Source organism: Arachis stenosperma, chromosome 7 (genome assembly GCF_014773155.1).
Source record: "Arachis stenosperma cultivar V10309 chromosome 7, arast.V10309.gnm1.PFL2, whole genome shotgun sequence".
Classification (NCBI taxonomy): Eukaryota; Viridiplantae; Streptophyta; class Magnoliopsida; order Fabales; family Fabaceae; genus Arachis; species Arachis stenosperma.
Window position 1 is genome coordinate 42,616,255 of NC_080383.1, and position 6,383 is coordinate 42,622,637.

At 42.1% G+C, this 6,383-nt stretch overlaps 1 non-coding gene across 1 annotated transcript; it reads right to left on the bottom strand.

Moving 5' to 3' along the window:
* Window positions 1-2,664: 2,664 nt before the first annotated feature.
* LOC130942417 (small nucleolar RNA R71) lies at window positions 2,665-2,768 on the bottom strand. Its single transcript, XR_009070987.1, has one exon. It is a non-coding gene; the product is annotated as a small nucleolar RNA R71 (small nucleolar RNA).
* Between the last annotated feature and the right edge of the window lie 3,615 nt (window positions 2,769-6,383).

The window sequence follows — 6,383 nt, forward strand, 5'->3', positions numbered from 1 at the left end:
GATGCATGGTTGATCGCCTGACAACCGAGTGCTTGCCTGACAAACGAGCCAGCCATTCCGTGAGATCAGAGTCTTCGTGGTATAGGCGAGAACTGATGGCGGCATTCAAGAGAATCCGGAAGGTCTAAACCTTGTCTGTGGTATTCTGAGTAGGATTCAATGATTGAATGACTGTGACGTGCTTCAAACTCCTAGCAGGCGGGGCGTTAGTGACAGACGCAAAAGAATCACTGGATTCTATTCCGGCCTGACCGAGAACCGACAGCTGATTAGCCATATGCTGTGACAGAGCATAGGAACATTTTCACTGAGAGGATGGGAGGTAGCCACTGACAACGGTGAAACCCTACATAAGCTTGCCATGGAAAGGAGTAAGAAGGATTGGATGAAGACAGTAGGAAAGCAGAGAGACGGAAGGGAAGGCATCTTCATACGTTTATCTGAAGTTCCTACCAATGAATTACATAAGTACCTCTATCTTTATCTTTATGCTTTATTCGTATATCACTATACCCATTTGAGTCTGCCTGACTCAGATTTACAAGGTGACCATAGCTTGCTTCATACCAACAATCTCCGTGGGATCGACCCTTACTCGCGTAAGGTATTACTTGGACGACCCAGTGCACTTGCTGGTTAGTTGTGCAAAGTTGTGTAGTGATCACAATTTCGCGCACCAAGTTTTTGGCGCCGTTGCCGGGGATTGTTTTGTGTATGGACAACTGACGGTTCATCTTGTTGCTTAGATTAGGTATTTTTCTTCAGAGTTCTTAAGAAGGAATTCTAGTGTTTCAAGATGATCTGTTGAAATCTGGCTGGCTGAGAAGCCATGCCTAATCTTATTGGACCGAGGTTTCAACTAATCATCACAAGAGCTTGTTGATCTCTATCAATCTTGCTATTGGAGCAATGATCTGCTAAGGCTTGGCTGGCCATTGGCCATGTCTAGTGTTTTGGACCGAAGCTTTCTTTGAAAGCTTGGCTGGCTGTGAAGCCATGTCTAATTCCTGGACCGGAGTCTTAGACTAGCATTGCAATGATTCCTGGAATCCGAATTAAGAATTCTGAAACTTTTATTTTCTATTTCCATACAATTTTCGAAAAAAGCACAAAAAAATTTTTAAAAATAAAAAAAAAACCAAAAAGATTTTATGTTTCTTGTTTGAGTCTAGTGTCTAATTTTAAGTTTGGTGTCTTGCATGTATTGTTTATTTGATCTTGGTTCTATTTTCAAGTCAATAGTACAGGGAACTGAAGATTAAGAACATGCAGCAGAGGAATTACACAGAAAAAGCTGGGCGTTCAAAACGCCCAGTGAAGAAGGACAGACTGGCGTTTAAACGCCAGCCAGGGTACCTGGTTGGGCGTCTAACGCCCAAAAAGGTAGCATTTTGGGCGTTAAACGCCAGAATGGATACCATTCTGGGCGTTTAACGCCAGGATGGCACAAGGGGGAGGATTTTGTTTTCAAATCAAATTTTTTTTCAAGTTTTCAAAGTTTTTCAAAATCAAATCTTTTTCAAATCATATCTTTTCAATCAAATGTTTTCAAAATCAATTTCTTTCCTTTTTCAAAGATACTTGCTAACAATTAATGATTTGATTAAACATTCCAAGTATGTTGCCTTTTCTGTTGAGAAAGGTTTAATGTTTGAATCATATCTTTTCTTGTTAGGTAAGTCATTAATTTTTAAAATCAAATCTTTTTAAAATTGTTTTCAAATCATATCTTCTCAATCACATTTTTTTAACCAATCATATCTTCTTAACCTCATCTTTTTCAAAATAGTTTTCAATAAAATCTTTTTGACTTCTAATTTCAAAATCTTTTTCAAAAACCACTTGAATTCTTTTCCACTTTGAGTTTTCGAAAATTATCAATCAATTTTTCAAAATGATTTTAAAAACTTTTTAATTAATTTTCGAAAATTCTCTTCCCCTCTTCCCACATCCTTTTATTTATGAAGTACCACTCCTTCTCAATGCACAATTCAAACTCTCTCTGATCAAGTTCGAATTCTTCTACCTCTTTCTTCCATTTTTCTGTTCTTCTGACACCTCAAAGAATCTCTGTACTATGACATAGAGGATTCCACATTTTCTTGTTCTCTTCTCTTTCATATGAGCAGGAACAAAGACAAAAGCATTCTTGTTGAAGCTGACCCTGAACCTGAAAGGACCTTGAAGCGAAAGCTAAGAGAAGCTAAGGCACAACTCTCTGCAGAGGACCTAACAGAAATCTTCAAAGAAGAAGAAGCCATGGCAGCCGAAAACAACAACAATGCCAATAATGCAAGGAAGGTGCTGGGTGACTTTACTGCACCTACTCCCGACTTCTATGGGAGAAGCATCTCTATCCCTGCCATTGGAGCAAACAACTTTGAGCTTAAGCCTCAATTAGTTTCTCTAATGCAACAGAATTGCAAGTTCCATGGACTTCCATTGGAAGATCCTCATCAGTTTTTAGCTGAATTCTTGCAAATCTGTGACACTGTCAAGACTCATGGGGTTGACCCTGAGGTCTACAGACTTATGCTATTCCCTTTTGCTGTAAGAGACAGAGCTAGGACATGGTTGGACTCACAACCTAAAGAAAGCCTGGACTCATGGGAAAAGCTAGTCAATGCCTTCTTGGCAAAGTTCTTTCCACCTCAAAAATTGAGTAAGCTTAGAGTGGAAGTCCAAACCTTCAGACAAAAGGATGGAGAATCCCTCTATGAAGCTTGGGAAAGATACAAACAATTGATCAGAAAATGTCCATCTGACATGCTTTCTGAATGGAGCATCATAGGTATTTTCTATGATGGTCTCTCTGAACTATCCAAGATGTCTTTGGATAGCTCTGCTGGAGGATCTCTTCATTTGAAGAAGACGCCTACAGAAGCTCAAGAGCTAATTGAAATGGTTGCAAATAACCAATTCATGTACACTTCTGAAAGGAATCCTGTGAACAATGGGACTAATCAGAAGAAAGGAGTTCTTGAGATTGATGCTCTGAATGCCATATTGGCTCAGAACAAGATATTGACTCAACAAGTCAATTTGATTTCTCAAAGTCTGTCTGGAATGCAAAATGCACCAAGCAGTACTAAGGATGCTTCATCTGAAGAAGAAGCCTATGATCCTGAGAACCCTTCAATGGAAGAGGTGAATTACCTAGGAGAACCCTATGGAAACACCTATAATTCTTCATGGAGAAATCATCCAAATTTCTCATGGAAGAATCAAGAGAGACCTCAACAAGGTTTCAATAACAATAATGGTGGAAGAAACAGGTTTAGCAATGACAAGCCTTTTCCATCATCTTCTCAGCAACAGACAGAGAATTCTAAGCAGAACCCCTCTGACTTAGCAACTATGGTCTCTGATCTAATTAAAACCACTCAAAGTTTCATGACTGAAACAAGGTCCTCCATTAGGAATTTAGAGGCACAAGTGGGACAGCTGAGCAAGAAAGTTACTAAACTCCCTCCTAGTACTCTCCCAAGCAATACAGAAGAAAATCCAAAAGGAGAGTGCAAGGCCATCAACATGGCCGAATTTGGAGAGGAAGGAGAGGAAGTGAACGCCACTGAGGAAGATCTCAGTGGGCGTGCACTGACCTCCAATGAGTTTCCCAATGAGGAACCATGGGAATCTGAGGCTCAAAATGAGACCATAGAGATTCCATTGGACTTACTTCTGCCTTTCATGAGCTCTGATGAGTATTCTTCCTCTGAAGAGGATGAGTAGGTCACTGAAGAGCAAGTTGCTAAATACCTTGGAGCAATCATGAAGCTAAATGACAAGTTATTTGGAAATGAGACTTGGGAGAATGAACCTCCTTTGCTCACCAAAGAACTGGATGACTTGTCTAGGCAGGAATTACCTCAAAAGAGACAAGATCCTGGGAAGTTTTCAATACCTTGTACCATAGGCACCATGACCTTCAAGAGGGCTCTGTGTGACTTAGGGTCAAGTGTAAACCTCATGCCTCTCTCTGTAATGGAGAAGCTAGGGATCTTTGAGGTGCAAGCTGCAAGAATCTCATTAGAGATGGCAGACAACTCAAGAAAACAAGCTCATGGACTTGTAGAGGATGTTTTGGTGAAGATTGAAGACCATTACATCCCTGCTGATTTCATAGTCCTAGAGACTGGGAAGTGCATGGATGAAACCATCATCCTTGGCAGACCCTTCCTAGCCACAGCAAAGGCTGTGATTGATGTTGATAGAGGCAAACTGATCATTCAAGTGAATGAAGAATCCTTTGTGTTTAAGGCTCAAGGATATCCCTCTGTCATCATGGAGAGGAAGCATGAAGAGCTTCTCTCAAAACAGAGCCAAACAGAGCCCCCACAGTCAAACTCTAAGTTTGGTGTTGGGAGGCCACAACCAAACTCTAAGTTTGGTATTGAACCCCCACATTCAAACTCTACGTTTGGTGTTGGGAGGTTCCCACATTGCTCTGATCATTTGTGAGGCTCCATGAGAGCCATCTGTCAAGCTACTGACATTAAAGAAGCGCTTGTTGGGAGGCAACCCAATGTTATATTTTGACTATTTTCTTTTGTTATTTTATGTTTTTTGTAGGTTGATGATCATAAGAAGACACAAAATCAATTGAAAAAGCAAAAACAGAATGAAAAACAGGAAGAAAAATAGCACACCCTGGAGGAAGAACCCACTGGCGTTTAAACGCCAGTGAGGCTAGCAGTTGGGCGTTTAACGCCCAGTCTGGCACCATTCTGGGCGTTTAACGCCAGAAAGGGGCACTAGACTGGCGTTAAACGCCAGAAAAGGGCAAGAACCTGGCATTAAACGCCAGGAATGGGCACCAGCCCGGCGTTTAACGCCAGAAATGGCTCAAAACGTGATTTTGAATGCCATTTGGTGCAGGGATGACTTTTCCTTGACACCACAGGATCTGTGGACCCCACAGGATCCCCACCAACCCCACCACTCTCTCTCTCTTCTTCACCCATTCACCAATCACCTCAATACCTCTTCCCCAAAAACCCTTCACCTATCAAATCCCATCTTCCTCTTCACCACTCACATCCATCCTTCATAAAAACCCACCCTCACTTGACCGAACCTTACCCACCCCCTCTCCTATATATACCCTTCTTCACCCCTTCATTTTCACACAACCTAAACACCACTTCTCCCCCTCTTTGGCCGAACACAAAAGCCATTTCCTTCTTCCTCATTTCTTCTTCTTCTACTCTCTTCTTTCTTCTTTTGCTCGAGGACGAGCAAACCTTTTAAGTTTGGTGTGGTAAAAGCGTTGCTTTTTCGTTTTTCCATAACCATTTATGGCATCCAAGGCCGGAGAAACCTCTAGAAAGAGGAAAGGGAAGGCAAAAGCTTCTACCTCCGAGCCATGGGAGATGGAAAGATTCATCTCAAGGGTGCATCAAGACCACTTCTATGAAGTTGTGGCCTTGAAGAAGGTGATCCCCGAGGTCCCTTTTACACTCAAAAAGAGTGAATATCCGGAGATCCGACATGAGATCCGAAGAAGAGGTTGGGAAATTCTTACCAACCCCATTCAACAAGTCGGAATCTTAATGGTTCAAGAGTTCTATGCCAATGCATGGATCACCAAGAACCATGATCAAAGTGTGAACCCGGATCCAAAGAATTATCTTACTATGGTTCGGGGGAAATACTTGGATTTTAGTCCGGAAAATGTAAGGTTGGCATTCAACTTGCCTATGATGCAAGGAGATGAACATCCTTACACTAGAAGGGTCAACTTTGATCAAAGGTTGGACCAAGTCCTCACTGACATTTGTGAAGAGGGCGCCCAATGGAAGAGAGATTCAAGAGGGAAGCCGGTTCAATTGAGAAGGCATGACCTCAAACCCGTGGCTAGAGGATGGTTGGAGTTTATTCAACGCTCAATCATTCCCACTAGCAACCGGTCCGAAGTTACTCTAGACCGGGCCATCATGATTCATAGCATCATGATTGGAGAAGAAGTGGAAGTTCATGAGATTATAGCCCAAGAACTCTATAAGGTGGCGGACAAGTCCTCTACCTTAGCAAGGTTAGCCTTTCCTCATCTCATTTGTCACCTCTGTTATTCAGTTGGAGTTGACATAGAGGGAGACATCCCCATTGATGAGGATAAGCCCATCACTAAGAAAAGGATGGAGCACATAAGAGACCCCACTCATCATGAGATCCCTGAGATGCCTCAAGGGATGCACTTTCCTCCACAAAACTATTGGGAGCAACTGAACACCTCCCTAGGAGAACTGAGTTCCAACATGGGACAACTAAGGGTGGAGCATCAAGAACACTCCATCATCCTCCATGAAATTAGAGAAGATCAAAGGATCATGAGAGAGGAGCAACAAAGACAAGGAAGAGACATTGAGGAGCTCAAGCACTCC